The sequence below is a fragment of the Oryctolagus cuniculus genome, chromosome X, assembly GCF_051225735.1.
Source record: "Oryctolagus cuniculus isolate XC-2025 breed Fujian yellow rabbit chromosome X, ASM5122573v1, whole genome shotgun sequence".
In the NCBI taxonomy this organism is placed as follows: Eukaryota; Metazoa; Chordata; class Mammalia; order Lagomorpha; family Leporidae; genus Oryctolagus; species Oryctolagus cuniculus.
The window spans coordinates 36,702,599-36,725,589 of record NC_142888.1 but is presented as its reverse complement, the minus strand read 5'-3'; positions in this window follow the sequence as shown (position 1 = coordinate 36,725,589).

The following is a 22,991-nucleotide window of genomic DNA, read 5'->3' as shown; positions in this document are numbered from 1 at the left end:
AAGACCTCTCTCTCTCTCTGCCTCTGCCTCTCTGTAAATCTGCCTTTCAAATAAATAATCTTTTTATTTTATTTACTTTTTAAAAAATTATGAGCATTTTAAGCATACAGAGAGAAGTTCCATGAAAACACACACACCAAAAGGTAAGCAAACAAAAACAAAGACACCCCACTGCTATAGCTTGAACATGATTTGACTCCCAAACTCATGAAGGTCATTGTACCCCAGAGCCATATGTCGATGGTACTAAGAGGGTGGATCCTTAATCTAGTTATGGTGTTTGCGGAGTGGGCCTAGTAGGAGATAATTAGGTCATTGGGGGCGTGGCCTTGGAAGGTAGAGAGAAAGTTACAAAAGCCTGATTGGGCCCAGCCATTCTCGCTGCTTCCTGGCTTGCCATGTGATCCTTCCTCTGCACATGCTCTGCCCTCCACCACCCAACCAGCTGTCAAACCAATGAGGCAGCTCAAAACTGTAAGCTAAATAAATCTCTCTTTCCTTCATAAGTAGCTTCCTTAAGGTAATTTTGTAATGATGAAAAGCTGACTAATACAACCATCCAGATTGGACAGTGAAGGAGATTTATTTCATCTGCTCTTTTTTTGTCTTTTGTGACAGCATTTTAAAGCAAATCCTGAACATTGCATCACATCCCTGTGTACTTCAGTATGCAGTTCTTAATACGGTTCTGGTTTCCGTATGCCTGTGTCCCTCAGTCATTTCTCCAAAGAACCCTGGCTCCTTTTAGTTAGGAGGTACCCTTAATAAATAATTGAATACGGAAGCAGTTTTAATAAAACCACTATGCCATTATCACACTTAAGCATAGCAACAATTACGTGGTAATGTCTAATAATAGCAAATCCACAATTACCCAATTGTCTTCATAATCAAATGGCTTTGTACATTGGCTTGTTCTAATCAGAACACATTGAATTGTTCAATATGTCTCTTGAGGGTCTCTTAAGCCTCAAGTCCGTCGTCTCTTTCCATTTTTTGTTTTATGCCTCTGACTCATTGCAGTTGTCCTATAGAAGGACTCATCTTCCAGATTTGTCTGCTTCGATGTGGTATTATTTAATATGCTCTCTATTTTCTCCAGAGATAGAAGTTGACGCTTAGAACCTTATTGCATTTAGGTCACTCATTATTTATTTATTGCAAGAACATTCATGGGCAATGCTGTCAGATTCCTAGTTCATCATACCAAGTGGCACATACCTGGTGGTTCTACTTTTAATGAAGTTAAAATTTATCAGCAAATTCAAGTGGTAATAGTCTGATCTCTCCATGGTAAATTTCCTCATCATCCTTTCTTCTGGTGCTTTTATCAATAGATAATGTTACCTGAATCAGCTATTTTATTAGGACTTGCAAAGTGGTGATATTTCTAATTCTGTCTCTTTTCTACATTTAGTAACCAGGATTCTTCTGTAAGTAAAAACTTTCCTTCATCAACTTGGACTATTGAGTTATCTCAAAATACAGTTCATGTAGGAAATACAGATAATGTATTCTGCCACTAGAAATGTCAATTTTCAGAGGAAGCAACTGATACCCTAGTAATTTCTATAGTTCAAATGGGGGTTTTGTTTTTGTTTTACTTTTACTGTCATTATGAACTCAGGTTTTTTTTTTTTTCAAAAATAAATTCAATGTGTTTCAATCCATTGCCATCATTATTCTATTTGATGTTCAAATTGTCCAAATCTAGCTGGTGGAAGGCCCTTCATGATTTTTCTCTGTGCCTTTTTGACATGGCACTAGTAGTCTTTGATAGTTTTCTTCATTTCTAGTGTGAAAAGATGTCCCAGACTCATATTGGATATTGCCTGTTTTAGACCTATAATCAGCCATTTCTGTAAGGAACCTAATACCTTGTAGATAGGATGTATTTAGACACCAGGATGTGGACTGTAGGTGTGCTCATTGATCCTAGGTGTCACTACATCTGGGTATTTCCAATGAACAGGGAAAAGGAATTTTTGTGAAAGAAATAAAAATGTCACTTGATCATAACTGATATTTTCAATTCAAAATTAACATCCTGGGGCCGGCGCTGTGGCTCACTTGGTTAATGCTCCTCCTGCAGCGCCGGCATTCCATATGGGTGCCGGATTCTAGTACTGGTTGCACCTCTTCCAGTCCAGCTCTCTGCTGTGGCCTGGGAAGGCAGTAGAGGATGGTCCAAGTCCTTGGGCCCTGCACCCGCATGGGAGACCAGGAGGAAGCACCTGGCTCCTGGCTTCAGATAGGTGCGGTGCGCCAGCCGTAGCGGCCATTTGGGGGGTGAACCAACAGAAGGAAGACCTTTCTCTCTGTCTCTCTCTCTTTCTCTCACTGTCTAACTCTGCCTGTCAAATAAAAAAAAATTAACATCCTAAGATGTTTATGTAATTTTTAAAATGTTATATTTGGGGGCTGGCACTGTGGAGTAGTGGGTAAAGCACTGCTGGCATCTTATTTGGGTGACTGTTCGAGTCCCGGCTGCTCCACTTCCTTTTTTTTTTTTTTTTGACAGGCAGATAGTGAGGGAGAGAGACAGAGAGAAAGGTCTTCCTTTTGCCGTTGGTTAACCCTCCAATGGCCGCCACGGCTGGCACACCGCGCTGATCCAAAGGCAGGAGCCAGGTGCTTCTCCTGGTCTCCCATGGGGTGCAGGGCCCAAGCACCTGGGCCATCTTCCACTGCAACCAGCAGAGAGCTGGCCTGGAAGAGGGGCAACCAGGAAAGAATCCGACGCCCCGACCAGGACTAGAACCCCGTGTGCCGGCGCCGCTAGGTGGAGGATTAGCTCCACTTCCAATCCAGCTCCCTGCTAATGTGTCTGAGAAAGCAGTAGAAGATGGCCCAAGTCCTTGGGCCCCTGCACCCATGTGCAGAGACTTGGAAGAATCTGTACGCTCCTGGCTTTGGATTGGCCCAACTCTCAACGTTGTGACCATTTGGGGAATGAACCAGCAGATGGAAGACTCTCTGCCTGTGCCTCTCTGTAACTCTGCCTTTCAAATACATAAATAAATCTTTAAAAATATTTATATTTCATAGGTGGCACTTGTCCCTGGTTCTTTTACATTTATGTAATGATTCCTTTGTATTAAAATAATAAAGCCAATATTTTTACTAACAATTAGACTCCCCAAAGAAGTGTAAGATTTCTTAGTAGTTCTATTTGTTCTTGGAATATATCCCACTGAAGATATGCATTCAAAACACTATGTTCTTTTTTTTAAAAAAAAAGATTTATTTATTTATTTGAAAATCAGAGTTACACACAGAGAGAAGGAGAGGTACAGAGAGAGAGAGAGGTCTTCCATCTCTGGCTCACTCCTCAAATGGCTGACCCGAAGCCAGGAGCCAGGAGCTTCCTCCGGGTCTCCCAAGTGGGTGCAGGGGCCCAAGGACTTGGGCCATCTTCTTTTGCTTTCCCAGGCCATAGCAGAGAGCTGGATTGGAAGTGGAGCAGCTGGGATATGAACTGGCACCCATATGGGATACCGGCACTGCAGGCGGTGGCCTTACCAGCCATGCCACAGCACTGGCCCCCAAAACACTATGTTCTAAAGTTGCTGGAAATAGTGTGTCATCTCTGGAAGCTATGTCACCAATTTAATATAGTTAGGTTTATCCATTCCAGGTTGTTTTTAAATTTTTAGAATTGAATTTTAATTTTCATATATGTAAAATATTTTCAGATTTCCGAAGTTTCAACTATATGTCCAGGCTTATTCAGAGAAATCCCACCTCTACCCTGCTCTGACACCCTTTTATACCTCTTCCCTCATAAGTCACTGTTTTTGCTAATTTTTGGTTTATCCTTCCAGTGTTTTCTTAAAACATAAATATATGTGAGGGTAATTTTAAAAGTTCATGGAGGGGGCCAGTGCGGTGGTGTATTGGGTTAAGCTACTGTCTGAAGCCTGCTGCTCTACTTCCTACCCAGTTCCTTGCTAATACACCTTGGAAAGCTGCAGAGGCCAGCCCAATTCCTTGGATCTCTACATTATGTGGTAAATCCAGAAGAAGCTCCTGGCTCCTGGCTTTGGCCCAGCTATGGTTGTTATGGCCATTTGGGGAGTAAATAAGTGAATGGATGATTCTCTCTCTCTCTCTCTCTCTTCCCTTCTCCATCTCTCTCTCCTCTCTATAAATCTGACTTTCAAATAAATAAAATAAAAATCTTTTTGAAAGCAGTTCATGGAAAATGAAATTAAAAGTTTAGTTTGGTGCAAAAATATTTTGAAACCCATGTGTCGTTTTTTCATAACAGGCATTTTGACCGAACTTTTTGAAGACTCCTTGTAAGCATGGATTTCAATTTTTTGGTACCAAATAAACCTTTCTTTTAATTCTATTTTACAGGAACATTTTGAAGTACTCACATACATAGATACATAGGAGTGTATCCACATATATGATATATGATTTAAATACTTATATTTTGCATCCCCCTTTCTTATGCAAAGTTGCAGACCAGCTATACTGTTTGACATCTTCTGTGAGTATCTATTGAGTGCTATTTATGTTGTCAGCAGTGTTTTGGGGTAGTCAGGCAAGGCAATCCTACTTATCACCACATTCTAGCATTTTTTGGTGTTATAGTTAATTAGGGCTGCCACTCTTATCTCTGTCTCTCAGGAGACAGTGCTCCTGGGTGCCACCTCCGTGTTACTTACTTATTGCCACTATCTTGCAGGAGCACTGACAGTCACAAACACTTGTCCCTCAGCAAAGACTATACACATTTTTAATTGCACAGGTAATGCATGAGGACATGCACGTTGTGAGACGCTTGAACAACACAGGAGTGTATGGAATAAAAAAGCTCTCATTTTCCCTCACCCTCACCCAATCCCGCTGCACTTGCTGGAAATGTTTGTTATTTTGTTGGCTGCCGAATGGTAATTTTCTGAGTCCCATATTCCTTCTACATTTGTTAGGTCACATTTCACGCTTCTCCATGTATTTATTCATTCATTGAGCCAGTATTATCATATGAATAGACTCTTTTTCATTTTTTAAACATGCATTTGCAATGTATTCCCATCTACTGGTTCACTCCCCAAACTCTGAAATGGCCCCTGCCTGGGGCTGAAGCTGGAGCCAGAAGTTCAATTGAAGTTTCCCACAAGGGGGAAAGAAACCCAATCACTTGTGCTATCATTGCTGCCTCCAAGGGTTTGCATTACAAGGAGGCTGGAGTCAGGAGGAGAGGCAGGAATCAATCACAGGCATTCTGATACTCCTAGGGGTGTCTTGACTGCTAAGCCAAACGCTCAGCTCTGGATTTGTGAATTCTTATTTCATTCAATAGGTTATAAATGGCTACATTATTCATCCTGATGCCCAAATGATGCAAGGATTTGACATGGGGCCCCCTTTGAGCTTGCTTTTATGTCTTTTTGTTATGTCGCAACATTCTTGGAGGATGTCTTCACTTTCTAAAACAGCAAGCTGATTCACGTTTTCTGCCTCAGCTCTGGAGTCAGCCAGGTACCCAAGAATCTAGGTTTGTTTCCTCTGGGGAAGAGATACTAAGATGTGGGCAGTAGGTTTGCTCTTGCTATTAACGACTCACTGTTTCCAGGCCATCTCAGAGGACAGAGCTAGGAAATACATATTCCCCCTACACACCCACACACGTACACATACACTTCTATGTATCCTATCTACCCATCGATCATCTCTCAAATCTCTGATTCATCTTAAACACAATGAGCTCATACAGATATACCAATTCTAATCCAAAACCACCAAGATCATTCTAGGCTTCCTGCTTGTCATACTTCTGACTACCTTGTCTGACAGTAAGAAATCCATTTCCACTATCCACAATATATTTACTTCTTTGTTCAGTTCTAAGATACTCATACAGTAGTTTCAGAATTGTTAACCCACAGCACTGTGAAAAACTAAAGCTACTAAGTAGGGTTTAAGATGTGTTGATAATTCTTTTGGTTTACCCCCTTCAGTATAGTCATGTTATTCATCTGAAGTGGGTACATTTGTTTCTGTGTGTATTCTTTTTTGTTTTCCCCCATCCTTGTTGGCTTATTGACTATAGGAAACATTAACATGTTATTTTTTAAAGATTTATTTTATTTGTTTGAAAGGCAGAGTAACAGAGAAAGGGAGTTGGACAGAGAGAGAAAGATCCTCCCTCCATTATAATTTTCAATATACAAGTCTTGTACAATCTTTTAAAAATCTTTTGTAAAAAACTTTTTTATTTATTTATTTGAAAGGTAAAATAAGAGTGGGGGGTGAAGGGGAAAAAGGTGGGGAGAGAAACAAAAAAAGAGAAAGAGTATCTTCCATCTGCTGGTTCACTCCCCAAATGACCACAACAGCTGGGGCTGGGCCAGGCCAAAGTCAGGAGCCAGGAACACCATCCAGATTTCCCATGTGATTGGCAGAGGCCTAAGTACTTGAGCCATCATTTGCTGCTTTTTCAGGCATATTATCAGGAAGCTGTATTATAAGCAGAGCAATAGGGACTCAAACTGGCACTTCAATATAGGATGCAGGTGTTCCAAAAAGTGGTTTAACCCACTGCACCACAATGCCTGACGCTTGTACAACTTTTTTTTTTTAAGATTTACTTATTTAATTGAAAGTCAGATTTACACAGAGAGAGAAGGAGAGGCAGAGAGAGAGAGAGAGAAAGAGAGAGAGAGAGAAAGAGAGAGAGAGAGAGACATTGGCTCACTCCCCAATTGGCCACAATGGCCGGAGCTGCGCCAATCCGAAGCTATGAGCCAGGAGCTTCCTCCAGGTCTCCCATACGGGTGCAGGAGCCCAAAGACTTGGACCATCTTCTACTGCTTTCCCAGGCCACAGCAGAGAGCTGGATTGGAAGTAGGGCAGCCGGGTCTGGAACCAGTGCCTATATGGGATGCCGGCACTACAGGCGGTGGCTTTACCCACTACACCACAGCGCCAGCCCTCACTTTTTTTTCCTAAGATTATATTTATTTATTTGAAAGGCAGAGCTACAGAGAGAGAGGGAGAGACAGAGAGAGGTCTTCCATCCGCTGGTTCACTCCCCAAATGGCTGCAAAGTCCAGAGCTGGGACAATCCAAAGCCTAGAGCCAGGAGCCTCTTCCAGGTCTCCCACGCAAGTGCAAGGGCCCAAGAACTTGGGCCATCTTTCACTGCTTTCCCTGGCCATAGCAAAGAGCTGGATCGGCAGAGGAGCAGCTGGGACACAAACCAGAACCCATATGGGATGCTGGCGCTGCAGGTGGAGGCTTACCCTACTATGCCACAGTACCAGCCCTGCTTGTACATCTTTTAAAACTTATTTATTTATTTAATTGAGAGGCAGAGAAACAGAGACAAAGAAAAAAGCATGAGAATTGAGAGAGAAAGAGAAAGAACACTCCCATCTATTGGTTCATTTCCTAAATGCCTGCAACAGCCAGGAGATGGTTGAAGCTGGGAGCTAGGAACTCAATCCAGGTCTCCCATTGTGGGTAAAAGGAACACAACTAGTTGAACCATTACTGATGCCTCCTAGGCCCTGCGCTAGCAGGAAGTTCAAATCAGGAACCAAAACCAGGAACTGAACCCAGGTACTTGTCTGTGGGATGTAGGTGTCCTAACCAGTGGTTAAGCCACTAGGCTAAATGCCCACTCTGCTTTATTTTAAATTACGTATTTAGTAATTTATTTGAGATGAGAGAGAGAGAGAAGGTCTTGTACATCTTTTCACAAGTTTATCTTCAAGAATTTTTATCAATAGTGATGCTATTGTAAATATTTAAAATTTCAAATTATGTTTATTAATTGCCACTACACTCATCCCTCTGTATCCATAGGTTGGTTCCAGGACTCCACCTCGATACCAAAATCTGTGCATGCTTAAAGTCCTTTACATAAAATGACAGAGCATTTGCATATAACCTACATACATCCTCCTGTATACTTTAAATCATCTCTAGATTACTTATAATAGCCAACACAATGTAGCTATTATGCCAATCGTTATTACACTATTGTTTAGGGAATAAATGAGAGAAAAATCTGTATCTGTTCAGTACATACACAATATTTTTTTCAAAAGATTTTACATATTTATTACTGAACTAACCTACTAGTACAGAACATAGAAACAAAGAGAAAAATCTTTTTCCCAATAAAATATGCCCAACTGCACAGTGGTGACATCTTCAGCATGATATAGTGAGATGATAGCGACCTTGATATAATAAGTATGTGTACTGTCTCATGTCCAATTCCTTGTAGAGTCAGCTTAGTTCTTCTCCAATGTGTCCTTTTGGAGTTGTGCCTGATTTCATTATACTAGTTTTCATCCAAATCCATTAGGATTTTGATTTTTGGATACGAATCTCTTCAACCTAAAAGTCTTATGAGAAGACATATCGAGGAAAGGAGTTCAGCATGTACAGTACGATGGTAGAGGGAAAGAGGATGCCAGATACATTCCTTTTTCCAATATTTTTGAATCCACAATTGATTGAATCCATGGATTCATTTTATCCTGACATGTTGCTGAACTCATTTTCTTTTATAAAAGATTTATTTATTTGAAAGGCAGAGAGACAGAGAGAGAGAGAGAGACAGAGAGATGTCTTCCATCCACTGGTTTACTCCCCAGATGGCTGCAATGGCCCGAGCTGGACTCATCCGAAGCCAGGAGCCAGGAGCTTCCTCCAGGTTTCCCATGTGGGTACAGGGGCCCAAGCACTTGGCCTATCCTCTGCTTATTTTCCCAGGCCATTACCCGGGAGATGGATCATAAGTGGAGCAGCTGGAACTCAAACCAGCACCCATATGGGATGCCAGTGCTGCAGGCTGGGGCTTTAACACACTGTGCCACAGTGCCAGCCCCTCTTCTTTTAAAAATGTTAAAATTTATTTTCATTTTATTTGAGAGAGAGAGAGAGGAGAACTTCCATTTTCTAGTTCACTTCCGCAATGTTCACAACAGCCAAGGGTGGACCAGGCCAAAGCTAGAAGCTGCAACTCAATCTGGGTCTCTTACATGGATGGCAGGGACCCAAGTGTTTGAGCCATCATCTGCTCCTTCCAGGGTGCACATTAGCAGGAAGTTGGATTGGAAGTGAGGGAGCCAAGACTCGAACCAGACACAAGAATATGGGATGCAGGCATCCCAAGCAGTGACTTGGCTGCTGTACCACACCACACACTTGCCCCCATTGCTATCCTTTTAAAGCCTGTGGAATCTATACTCATTCCCAATGTTGGCAATATATGTCTTCTCTTTTTCTCATTATCATTCTGCCTAGGCATTTACCAAGCTTATTGTTCTTTTAAAAGAAATAACTCTTGATTTCATCAATTGTTCCCTATTATTATTTTCTTTTCTGGTAAAATTCTGACATTTTTTCTTCCATTTACTTTGGGTTTTCTTTGCTCTTCTTTTTCTAATTTATTATGCCACAAACTGAGATCATTGATTTGAGTGGCTCCTTTTGTAACTGCCTTCTTTCACTTCAGAGAACGTTTTCAGGGTCACACATATTGTAGCATGGATCAGCACTTAATTTCTTTTCTTTGCCAAAATAATATTTTGTTAAATTGGTATATCATATGTTATTTGTTTATTCATCAGTGGGTTTGTTTATTCATCATTAGGGTTGTTTCCACTTTTGTGTTATTATAAATAATGCTGCCATAAACACTGGTGTGCAAGTTTTTGTGTGGACATTTGTGTTTTTAGTTCTCTTGAGTATATAACTAGTTGTGGAATTTCTGAGTCATATGGGGACACTATGATTAACATCTGAAGACTTGCCAGCCTGTTTTCTTTTTTAAAAAGATTTATTTGTTTGTTTGTTTCAAAAGTAGAGTGAAAGAGAGAGAGATAGACAAAGATCTTCCATCCTTTGGGCACTCTCCAAATGGCCATAATGGCCAGGGTAGGGCCAGGCCAAAGCCAGGAGCCTGGTGTGGGGAGCAATCCGGACCAGACTAAGTTACTCGAATTAGGACTTATTCTATGCATCTGCTCTCCCACAATATGGCGCTGGGAGAGAAGTAAACAGCTTCCGCACAGCTGCCTCCAGTTCAACCAATTAACTGTAGGACTTGCTCCTGATTGGAGAGCAGCGTACTCGGCGTGTGGGCAGCCGAGTTGGGATTGGCAGAGAAGGACTATAAAGGAGGAGAGAGACGGCATGCACCAGGAACATCTAAGGGGAACACCTGTGCAGCCCCCCGAGAGAGCCGGCCGGCGGTGTGCCGCTCCCCTGCGGAAGTGGGGAATGCGGCCAGGGGGAACTGCCCTTCCACGGAGGTGGAAGGGATAGTAGCCAACCCGGGAAGAACCAGCAGCAAACCCGGGGAGGGCCGAGCAGACGAAAGAACAGCGCAGGGTCCTGTGTTGCTCCTCCACGAAGAGGGGGAGCGACACCTGGAACTCCATTTGAGTCTCCCATGTGGGTGGCAGGGGCCCAAGAACTGCATCATCCACTGCCTTCTCAAGCACATTAGCAGGGAGCTGAATTGGAAGTGGAGCAGCTGGGACTCCAGTCAGCACTTTGATATGGGATGCTACTATTGCAAGTGTTGGCTTAACCTGCTCACCACAACACTGGCTGCTAAGTAGATTTTTTTAAAAATACCTCTTTGGTTTTTTTAAAACATTTATTTATGTATCTGAAAGGAAGTTACAGAGAGGCAGAGAGAGAGAAAGAGAGAGAGATCTTCTATCAGCTGGTTCACTCCCCAGATGGCCACAACAGCCAGAGCTGGGCCGATCCAAAGCCAGGAGCCAGGAGCTTCTTCCCAGTCTCCCATGTGGGTGCAGAGGCTCAAGAACTTGGGCCATCTTCCATTGCTTTCCCAGGCCACAGCAGAGAGCTGGGTTGGAAGTGGAGGAGCCAGGACTTGAACCAGCACCTGTATGGGATGCCAGCACTGCAGGCAGTGGCTTTACCCACTACACCACAGCGCTGGCCCCAGTAGATGTTTTTGAAAGCAACATTTCTTTATTTGTTCTGTGTCCTTAGGACATTTCCTGAATTTTAAATTTTTATTTAAAAAAAATATGAATTAACATGAAATACCTGTACATTTTATGTGGCATAGTGTAGTGTTTCAACAGATATACACAGCATAAATCAATCATCAGGTAATACAAAATTATATTTATATATTTGAGAGCCAGAAAGAGAGAGAGAGAGAGAGAGAGAGAGAGGTCTTCCATCCACTGGTTCACTCCCCAGTTGGTCACAACGGCCAGAGCTGTGCTGATCTGAATCCAGGAGCCTAGAGCTCCCATCTGCTTCTTTATTTTCCCAATGTCCACAGTGACCAAGATTGGATCAGGGTCGAAGACAAGAGCCTGGAATGTAATTCAGGTCTCCCACATGGGTAGCAGGAAAAAAATTACTTGAGCCATCATCACTGCCTCCCAGGTTCCACACTAACAGGAAGCTGGAGTCAGGAGCCAGAACTGGGCATTGGACCCAGGTACTCCAATGTGGGTAACAGGAGGTCTTAACCAACATCTTAACCAGAAGGCTAAATGTCCATTCCATGGACATTTTAAAGGAGTCTTTTCTACTCCGCTGACTGCTTTTAAGATGTTCTCTTTTCTTGTTTACTGCTTTTAAACATTTTTATTATAATGTGCCTTGATGTAGTTTCCTTTATATTTCTTGTGCCTGAAACTTCTTGGATGTGTGGGTTCATGATTTGCATCAGATTTGAGAAAATTTCAGCTGTTATTCTGTAAATTTTTTTGTGTCCACTTCTTTCAGCAGCTCCAGTGATATGTATTATTAGGCTACTTGAAGTTGTCCTCCAGCTCACTGTTATTCAGTTCAGTTTCTACCAAGCTTTTATATTCCTTTGTTAGCTTCATTTTAGATATGTGGGGAAAAAATCTCATTATGTCTTTAAGTTCACTAAGCGTTCTTTCTGCAATCTCCAATTTGCTATTAACTTTATTCAATGTATTTTTCATCTCGGGTCATGTAATTTTCTTTTATCTCTAGAAGTTCAATTTGGGGCTTTTATATAACTTCATGTCTTACCATGCTCACCTTTTCTTCTACCTTCTTTAATACATAGAATACATTCACATTAGCTGTCAATTAACTTTATCACCTGTTATTTCTGTGTCAGTTTCTCCTGATTGATTTTTTTCCTCATGATTGGTTGCAACTGTTTGCTTCTGTGCCTGCCTAAGGAATTTTTTATTGGATGCCAAGCATTGTGAATTTTTCCTTGTTGGGTTCTGGATTTTATAACAACAATAACAATTCCTTTAAGCGATTTTGAGCTTTGTCCTGGGATGCAGTTAATTTACTTGGAAACAGTTTAATCCTTTTGAGCTTGCTTTCAAGTATTGTTATATGGGGCCAGAGCAGTCTTTAGGGCTAATTTGCTTTACCACTGAGGTTACATCTTGCTAAGTACTCTCAAAAAGACTGCATATGATGAGATTTTTCCTGTCTCTGGCAGGTGAGAAGATAAAGCATTTCCATTCTTTGGGGAGCTCTGAGGTTTTTCCACCCACTCCTTTTTGATGGCTCTTTTCCCAGCTTGGGGAGTTTCCGCACACGCTTCTGCTGATCAGAATTCAGCTGAGGACTTGAGGGAACCCTTGGCATTCTCAGACCTCTCACTTTCTCTCCCTGCCTCTCTCTCTCCTGAACCGTGCAGCTTTCTTTCTTTTCTTGGGACTTCTGTTCTGTGAATTCTAGCTGTCTTGGCTTCCCCAAAACTCTCAACTCTGTTTCCTCAACTCTAGAAGACTGCTGGTCCCTGAGTCTGAACATGCGCAGGGAGGAGGGGCTCATGGGCACTGAGAGCACTCCACATAGCCACTGTCTCCTCCGCATGTTGTGAGGGCTGTATTACTTTCAGAGGCTGTACAAATGGGGCCTTCACGCAGCTTTGACTACCTTTGGTTTTTTTCAAATTAATTTATTTTTTAAACATTTATTTATTTGAAAGCTAGAGTTACAGAAAGACAGAGGCAGAGAGTGAGACAGATAAAGAGATCTTTCTGGTTCACTCCCCAAATGGCTGCAACAGCTGGAGCTGGGCCAATCTGAAGCCAGGAGCCAGGAGCTTCTTCTGGGTCTCCTACACAGGTGCGGAGGCCCAAGCGCTTGGGCAGGGGTGCAAGGGCCCATCTTCTGCTTTTTCAGGCCATAGCAGAGAGCTGGATTGGAAGTGGAGCAGCCAGGACTCGAACCGATGCCATATGGGATGCTGGCAGTGCAGGCAGCAGCTTTACCCGCTATACCACAGCACTGGCCCCATTGACTACTTTTTTTAACTCTAGTGGTTATTTTCATTACAGACACTGCTGTGGAATAAGGCATAGCCAGGTATTATGGACAGGAACTCTGGGGCCAAGTAGAACTAGGCACGACTATGTGCCTTTCCCCTCTGGTTTGGGGAAGTTAGCTGGTGCACTGTGCCTCAGTTTCTTCAGCTGTAGAATGGTGACTGATAATAACAACCTCCCTCCGGGGTATGCTGTCAATGTTACAGCAGTAACAGATGATTAAAACAAGGGATCTCAGGAAACGGTATTAATGACAAGGACAATAATAATCCTGGCTATTTATGTCACATTTACTCTGTGCCAGGCCCTATGGAAACTCTCACTGGGGCCGTCTTATTTACCATTCATCATAACCTGTGAAGGCTAACACTATCTCACCAGGGAGAAGACAGAGGCCCAGGGCGGGTCAGGCAGTGATCCCCACTCCCACAACTAAGAAACAAACCTGGGATTTGCATTCAGAACCCAACCTCCTGGTCACCACCGGCGTGGAGGGGCCCAGCCTGGAGGGGGCTCTGCTGTAGCTAGTACTGAGAGAAAGGATCAGAGTAGCGGGCTGTCTACCATGAGCATGGGAAGATACAAGTAGAAGAATGGTGGCAGAGTGAAGGTGAAGACGCCTACCACAGGGCTTCTGTAGAATTTCTGTCAGCTTTTCGTTACTTTAACTACCATACCCAAGAGGAGCATCTTAGGATGGAAAAGGTTTATTTCAGCTCACATTGCTAGAGGCACACAGAGTTCAAGATCAGGCAGCCTCATTGGCCTAGCATCTAATGGAGACTGGCAGTGGCAGAGTGTATGCAGAGTGGGGACCACTTGGCCAGCTGGGAAGCAGAGAGAAACAGGAAGCACACTCTTCCCTATCCTCTATGTGGTCTCTCTCTATTTTTTTAAAGATTTATTTATACAACCAACTTATATTTGACCAAGGAGCTAAAACAAATTCCTGGAGCAAGGATGGTTTCTTCAACAAATGGTGCTGGGAAAATGGATCTCCACATGCAGGAGTATGAAGCAAGACCTCTACCTCAGCTTACACAAAAATCCTCTCAACATGGATTAAATAGCTAAATCTATGACCCGACACCATCAAATTCCTGTAGAACACTGGGGAAACCAGGCAAAACGTTAGGCAAGGACTTCTTGGAAAAGACCCCAGAGGCACAGGCAGCCAAAGCCAAACTCAACAAATGGGATTACATCAAATTGGGAAGTTTCTGTACGGCAAAAGAAACACTCAGGAAAGTGAAAAGGCAACCGACAGAATGGGATAAATTACTTGCAAACTATGCAACTGATAAAGGATTAATAACCAGAATATACAAAGAAATCAAGAAACTCCACAACAACAAAACAAACAACCCACTTAAGAGATGGGCCAGGGACTTAAACATTTTTCAAAAGAGGAAATCCAAACGGCCAACAGACACATGAAAAAATGTTCAGGATCACTAGCCGTCAGGGAAATGCAAATCAAATCCACAATGAGGTTTCACCACACTCCAGTTAGAATCGCTTTCATACAGAAATCAACAAACATCAAATGATGGTGAGGACATGGGGAAAAGATACCCTAATCCACTGTTGGTGTGAATGTAAACTGGTAAAGCCAATATGGAAGACAGTATGGAGATACCTCAAAAACCTGAATATAGACCTAACATATGACCGAGCCATCTCACTCCTGGGAATTTACCCAAGGGAAATGAAATCAGCAAACAAGAGTTATCTGCACCTCCATGTTTATTGCAGCTCAATTCACAATAGCTGAGAAATGGAATCTACCTAAATGCCTATCAACCAAAGACAGAAATTATGGGCTATGTACACTATGGAATACTACACAGTAGTAAAAAAAATAAATGAGGGGCCTGCGCTGTGGCACAGCAGGTTAACACCCTGGTCTGAAGTGCCGGCATGCCATATGGGTGCCAATTCAAGATCCGGCTGCTCCTCTTCCACTCCAGCTCTCTGCTATGGCCTGGGAAAGCAGTAGAAGCTGGCCCAAGTCTTTGGGTCCCTGCACCCACGTGGGAGACCCGGAGGAAGGTCCTGGCTCCTGGCTCCGGATCGGCACAGCTGTGGCCATTGCTGCCATCTGAGGAGTGAACCTGCGAGTGGAAGACCTCTCTCTCTCTCTCTCTCTCTCTCTCTCTGCCTCTCCTTCTCTCTCTGTGTAACTCTGACTTTCAAATAAATAAAAAAATCTTTAAAAAATAAGGGTGTTAATTATTAAATTAACAACAAGAGTTACTGTGCCCTAACTCCCTATGCAGGACCTCTGTCCTCAATGAGTTGTATTACGAGAATTAACTGTAAAACTAGTTCTCAGGTGTATCTGTGTGTGTGTGTGTGTGTGTGTAAATTATTGAAATCGTTACTTAGTATAGAGTTGGTCTTCTATGTACAAAGTTAATTGAAAATGAATCTTAATGGAGAATGGGACTGGGAATGGGAGAGGGAGGAGGAGGAGGTGTGGGAGGGTGAGTATGGTGGGCAGAATAAATATATTACTAAAGTTGTACCTCTGAAATTTGTATTCCTTAAAAAATAAATTTAAAAATTATTTACAAAATGTTCATTTATTTGAAAGGCAGAGGGAGAGGGAGAGAGAGAGAGAGATAGAGAGAGAGAGAGAGAGAGGTATTTTCCATCTGCTGGTTCACTCCACAAATAGACCATGTGGGATGCCGGCACTGCAGGCAGTGGCTTTACCCACTACACCAGAGCACTAGCCCCAGTGGCCTCTTCTTATAAAGCCATCATGATTTCATCATGGAGCTCCACCCCAGCAACCTAATCCAATCCAGTCCCTTTCCAAAGCTCCCATCTTCAGACACCAAAACTGGATCAAACCTCCACCCTAATACATCAACCATTAGCCATTAACATAAGATTTTGGGGTTCAAATATCTGGATAACTTTGAGAGGAGCCAAGTTCTGTTCAATTCATAACAGTGTCCCAGAGGACATCAGTGGCTGAGAATAGGGACCATTCTGCAGGTAGGAATGTTAGCCCCTGGTCTCATTCATTTATTCAAAAGGCTTTTTTTTTTTTTTTTGACAGGCAGAGTGGACAGTGAGAGAGAGAGAGAGACAGAGAGAGAAAGGTCTTCCTTTTTTTTGCCGTTGGTTCACCCTCCAATGGCTGCCACGACCAGCAGGCTGCTGCCGGTGCACCGTGCTGATCTGATGGCAGGAGCCAGGTACTTATCCTGGTCTCCCATGGGGTGCAGGGCCCAAGCACTTGGGCCATCCTCCACTGCACTCCCTGGCCACAGCAGAGAGCTGGCCTGGAAGAGGGGCAACCGGGACAGAATCCGGTGCCCCGACCGGGACTAGAACCCGGTGTGCCGGCGCCGCAAGGCGGAGGATTAGCCTAGTGAGCCGCGGCGCCGGCCTCAAAAGGTGTTTTCTAAACTCTCACTCTCTTCCAAAAGGACTCCAGAAAGGTCTCAGGAAGATTTGCCTCAGACTGGGGTCTCCAGGCCTGATCCCACTCCCAGGCACATTGTTCTACATGGCTTATGTTGAGAGATGAACCACAATTTTTTCTATTTAATTTTTTTAAAAAACAGCATTTGTGTGCAAAGGTGCTGTTTTCATCACTTGACCTTGCTATACAGAGTTACTGAAATATGAGTACTCACATGGGCCTGGTGTCCAAGACTCCATTAGTACATTAGTACACGGACTGCCCAGGTCATCCCTTCCCAACCACATTCTCTCTCTCCCCAGCTTACCACTGGAGTAAGATGTGGGCATTTCTTCCTTGTTTTCTTTCAAGCATATTTCCCTGTATTTAAACACATGCGCGCACTAACACGTGGATCCCACTATGTGCATCTTCTCCTTGCTCCCCGTCCTGCCACAGACACAGCATTTCCTGAAGATGATCCCTTGAATCAGTGCACACTGGTCCTCTCATTCTTTTCCAGGTGGTGCTCCACAGTATAATATCAATACCCCATCATACTCAGCACCGTTTATCATCCAATGATCATTGACTATTAATGTATCTTTAAAGGTTTTCATGGCTATCTGCTACTGCCTTCCTTGTACACAGAGCCCTATGCATGTGCATCTCTTTATTATGTATTCTTCTAAAATTTTATTTTAATTTAAAATCATTTTATTATTCCAAATTTTTTATGAACGTGGAATACTAGTGCATTTAAAGGGGGTACTGTGCGATATTTCAGCATGTATTATGCATTCATTTAAGTGTACTTGCTGGATCAGAGTTCAGTCATTTAACAATCATCCAGTGTGCACTTACTATGTGCTAGGAACTGGGGAGACTGAGGAAACAAGAAAGAAAAATGGACCTAACATTCTCAGGGCTTAAATCCAAGGAGTTTTCATTTTGATACATGCTGTCATGGTACTGCCCATCAGAGGTACAGAAGAAAAGTTTATTTCCTTCCACCCTCATGTCACTCATGGGGCAGAAACTGAGGCGATGGATTGGATGCTTGGAACTTTGATCCCTTTAAGATTTTCAGGGCAGTACGGAGATGCCTCAGAAATCTGAGAATAGATCTAGCATATGACTCCTGCCATCCCACTCCTGAGAATTTACCCAAGGGAAATGAAATCAGCATATGAAAGAGTTATTTGTACCCCCATGGATTTATCAGCTCAAGTCACAATAGCTGGCCGGCGCCGTGGCTCAATAGGCTAATCCTCCGCCTTGCGGCGCCGGCACACCGGGTTCTAGTCCCGGTCGGGGCGCCGGATTCTGTCCTGGTTGCCCCTCTTCCAGGCCAGCTCTCTGCTGTGGCCAGGGAGTGCAGTGGAGGATGGCCCAAGTGCTTGGGCCCTGCACCCCATGGGAGACCAGGATAAGTACCTGGCTCCTGCCTTCGGATCAGCGCGGTGCGCCAGCCACAGCGGCCATTGGAGGGTGAACTAACAGCAAAAGGAAGACCTTTCTCTCTGTCTCTCTCTCTCTCACTGTCCACTCTGCCTGTAAAAAAAAATTCACAATAGCTAAGATATGGAATCAATTCAGATGCCCAGCGACTAATGACTAGATAAAGAAAATGTGGTATATATACACACTATGAAGTACTACACAGCTATAAAAAATAATGAAATCCTTTTGCAATAAAATGGATGCAACTGGAAACCATAATGCTTAGTGAAATAAGCGAGTTCCAAAAAAGACAAACATCATGTTTTTTTCTGATAAGTGGTAGTTAATGTAGAATACAAAAAAGTGTATGGAAATGAAGCAGACATTCTATGATTTGATTGTTGTTTATAGCCCTTCCTATATTCCTGTGGAGATGTGGTCTTTCTAACTTTTACTTGTTGACCATTATGATTAGTGGTGCATTAAGGCTGTGATTATAGAGTAGATTGAAATTATGTTTTGCAAAAATTAAAAGAAAAAGGAAGGAAGGAGGGGGATTGAGAGAGGGAGTGAGGAGAAAATGGTTATCTTCTTAGAACTGTACCTATGACATCCATGAAGTCTGTTCTCTTTATATTAATAAAGTGTTTTTTAAAAAGAGAAAATAGGAACATTCACATAAAATGAACACTTTCCTCGTGGGCTGTAATGCTACACCGCTGTCTGCTGTTCATCTCTTGGAGTCACATAGTGCCTTCTGGTGGAGTTGCCCAATGGCTTCCCCATGAGCACTGTGTCTGTGTACTCTATTCATAAAATTGTAAGGTAAAGAAGTCCCCTCCTTGCTCCTTGAGTTCCCATTGTGAAATAAACAAACTGACCTTAAAAAAAAAAAAAAGCTCATCAAGGGCTGCAGATAAGATGGTCTATTGAGATGTGTTGGGGTTCAAGGAGAGAGGGAAAGACAGGCAAGTAGAAAGAGACAGGAATAACGTCCATTTGGTTGCCTGAGAGGGACACTGGGCTTGGTTGGAAATGCACATTCTTGGGTCTCACTTCAGATCCAGTGATTCAGAAACTCTGGGAGGTAGCACCCAGAAGTCTGTGTTTGAACAAGCTTTCTAGGTGATTCTCATATACGGTAAAGCTTGGGAACTACCAGAATTCTCCATGGGACTTAAACATGAAGTGCCGCCTCTTCTTGGGTCTCAGCTACTGGGAGGGTGCCCAGATGAAGCATGAAAGATGGAGCTGTCCTCTCATGGAGAAGGCTATTGCAGGTGCCAGGAACAAATACATCACTGTGGAAGCTACTGCAGGGGAGGGGCTGAGGGGGCACTGGTATTTTATAAGAACACAAATACTTTGTATGTGAGGGCAATAAAGCTCACTCCACTGCAGCAGAATCAGTCCCACCCTTTGACGGAGTAGGGATCACACTGAGTTGACTGTCCCAGCCGGCAACCTGGACCCTGGGTTGCACCTGGCCTCAAGTGGACTTCCCCAGAGACTGCACTCATCCCATTTCTGGCCATGCCCTTCCTGTTCCACAGATTTGAATAAACCAGGAACCTACAAAGGAGCCATGATTGGTTGTAAGATGAGGAAAGTGAGAATCAAGGACTGCTCTGGGAGATTTAGTGGGGGACTGCTGGCTCTGGCTTCTACAGGGTACAGAGGGATGAGCTCCCAAAGCCCAGTGTCTATGCTTTGCATACTGTCAGTGCCTGATGGCTGGGAGCTCGTGATGCAGAGCCTGGCCTTTAAAAGACTGGAGGACCAGTTGAGTCTCGTCCCCAAGACTTGATTGGCTGTCAGGTGACAGAGCTGAAGATGCTTCCCCAGTCAGAGGTAGGGTCAGCAGGTGCTCTGACTGACAGTGCCCTAAGCTCTTTGTATGTGCCATCTCATTTAATCCTCACCAGGCCTCTGAGAAGAAAAACCTGTCACTGATTAGGCCTCTGAGGCACTGAAAAGCCGGGTCCCTGACTCAGGTCCTCCAGCCAGGGTGGTGCAGAGCCCTGGTCTGATGGCAAAGCCCTGGAGAATGGCAGCAGAGGCATCCCCTGTGTTCATACTGACTCAGCCGCTCTCAAGTTCCCTCTCCCTGTCTTCATCCACCCAGCTCTGCGTTGTCATCCCATTTCATGAATCAAGCGACAGTCACCACAGCTCTTTCCTCAGGAACTCTGCCCCCTTCCAGCCCTAGTGGATCTGCCTTGGACGCCCAGTCTGGACCTGAATTGCATCTGCATCCTGCAGAGACTTTAAATTCTGCCCTATCAGGGCCGTCATGACAGAGCCGTGTGTGGGGGCAGGAGGGAGCTCTGTCCTGCACGATGGTCTGCACATTAGGAAACAGGACAAGTCCTGAAGGCATCCTCTGGCAGCAAATGGAGCGAGAGGGCATAAGCGTGGCCCATGGCTAGAGCTAGGGGATGAGCCTTAAGGGGTTCCTGGAGGGAAAGAGAAGGCCTGGTGACCCACAGAGGTGGGGATTTGGGAAGAGAGGTGAGGTGTGCCAGCTGCACACAGGGTAGTTTGGGGGAAAAGACTGAGCTGTTCAGAGGGAGCTTAATGGGGTTTGCTATAGGTGATGTGAAGGGAAGACTTCTGCCCTCTCCAGGATCCAGTGTCCCACAGTGGGTGCTGAGAGATGGCAGAGATGATTGGGCACATGGGTCTCCTCCTGGGTTCTGAAATGCAGGATGTGAAGGTCACCATGACCAGAGGTGACCAGGGTTGGTTGAATGATGGTCATTCCTGGGACTCCAATGTGACAGCCCACTCTCAGAACCCTTGAGTAGCAGGTGGTTTGCCCTATCCCTGATTGGACCTGCCTTCCTCATGACAACGTGCTGGTAACTGTAGACAGCAAAGGACTCCAAGACTAGATGCCTGCCCCCAACAGGGCTGGAAGGTACAGAGATTCAGTGCGTCACTCACTGCCCACATAGCATCCCTAGCCCAGTATTTGTGGGTCTGTGTCCCAGGGTGCAAACTGCAAGGTCTTTCGTGAGTTGGCAGATGACGTCACTAAGCTGTTACCTAGAGGCAGGGATCATCTGAGTTGGCTGGTGGTCTGTGTCCTCAGGTGTAGCATCTTTGTGCTATTTGGTGGTTGGTACCTAAGGTGAGAGGTCCCTGAAATATTTGTGGGACTCTTATCTCAAGAATAAGGTCTTTGAACTATTTGGTGTGTGTGGAAGCAGGCGGGGGGAGGGAGGTGAGATGGAGCAGGACTTTGTCCAGAGATTTAGGTCTCAGAGTTGTTTGTGTATCTGCATCTTAGAGTGCTTTCATGGGGAAAGTAGAATGCATCTTCCTCACACGGAGCCTAGAATAAGGTCTGTGATATCAGATTGGATCTGATTTCTCGCATCTCTGCCCTGGTGCCATAGAGATCAGAACATAGGCTCCTCTTCCTCAGGGAGGGCGAGTCCTCATTCATGTGAAGCCCTTAGGAGCCCATGCTAACAACACTACCAATAATGACAGTATCCGTTGACACCAGCCACATCCAGGCTCCAGGCTAAACCCTGTGACAAACCCATGTATACATAGCAATCTACTAATCTGCCAACCATCCCAAGTGGAGTTCACTGTTTTCAGATCGTGAGGCTTAGACTAAGTGAGGGTGGGTCAGATGCTGACAATTCTCAGCTCCCTAGGAGAGGAGGAACTGGATGCACCCTTGGACTCGTGGATGGAACCTTGGACTCAGTGTCAGGGAGGGGAGGGGAGGCGAGGCTCAGGCACAGCTGAGGTTGAGACAGGGATGACAAGGGAAAGGGAAAGGGAAAGGGAAAGGGAAAGGGAAAGGGTAAGGGTTTCTCAGGCCCTTAATGGGGGCTAAGGTCCCCCAAGGATCCTTTAACTGTCTTAACGTTGGATCATACACCCATTCTGAGGTACAGCATGCAGTAGTCACATTATCTATGGAGGTTGTGGCATGAAGTAGAGGGGTGGGAAATACCTCAAACTCCTCAATTTGTACAAGGCCCCGCAGCAAAATGTAGGGAACCTTGCTCCCCTTTCCTGCTTTATTTTCCAGTGCCAACAGCAGAACAAAGATTTGAGGGAGTGTGAGGGACCCTGTGTACAGCATGGGCCTCCCCATAATTAAACAAATCCTTAACCTAACAGTTAGAGGGTCCTGACGTGTGTCAAGGTAGAGAGGAGAGTCTTCCCTCATGACTGAAATCAAGGCCAAGGGCAGCTGAGTCATCTTTAAAAAGTCCCAGGAAGGAAATTCCTTTTCCTTGTAGAGACAAGCACAGCACCTAGTAGCATGGATTGGGGTCCAGAACTGTGGGTGCTGATTCAGCTGGGACAGTGGGTGGCCAGAAAAGTTCTCCATCCTTGTCTCTGGAATGTTCTCCTTCTTTCTGTCTTCCTTGTGCCTGTTACTTTGTCTCTCTCACACATGGAGCTGGGTGTGATCTCATTCACCGCACGCTATGAGGCCCCTTCCTCAGCCTTTCCTTAAGATATCATCCACTGACATGGATTTTTGTGGGGAAACAGATAGGGGAGGGTCCTCCTGAGACTAAGAATTGTCCAGGAAGGCACATTTGGCTGCACAGGGACTGGGGAAGGGGTCCTTCCTTGAGGAAAGCCAGACTCTCCTCCTTATACATTGCATGACCTGGATGTCCACTCTGGCCTCTGAAAGAGGCATAGGGGCTTCTCTGTCAAAAACCCTCCCAAGGCACACTCAGAGTAAGTTGAGATCCTCATCATGGCCCAGAAGGCCCTAGTGATCTGGCCCTCTATGACCTTATCTATTAATATATTACCTCTCTTTCCCTTGGCCACACAGCCCCGGGTACAATGCC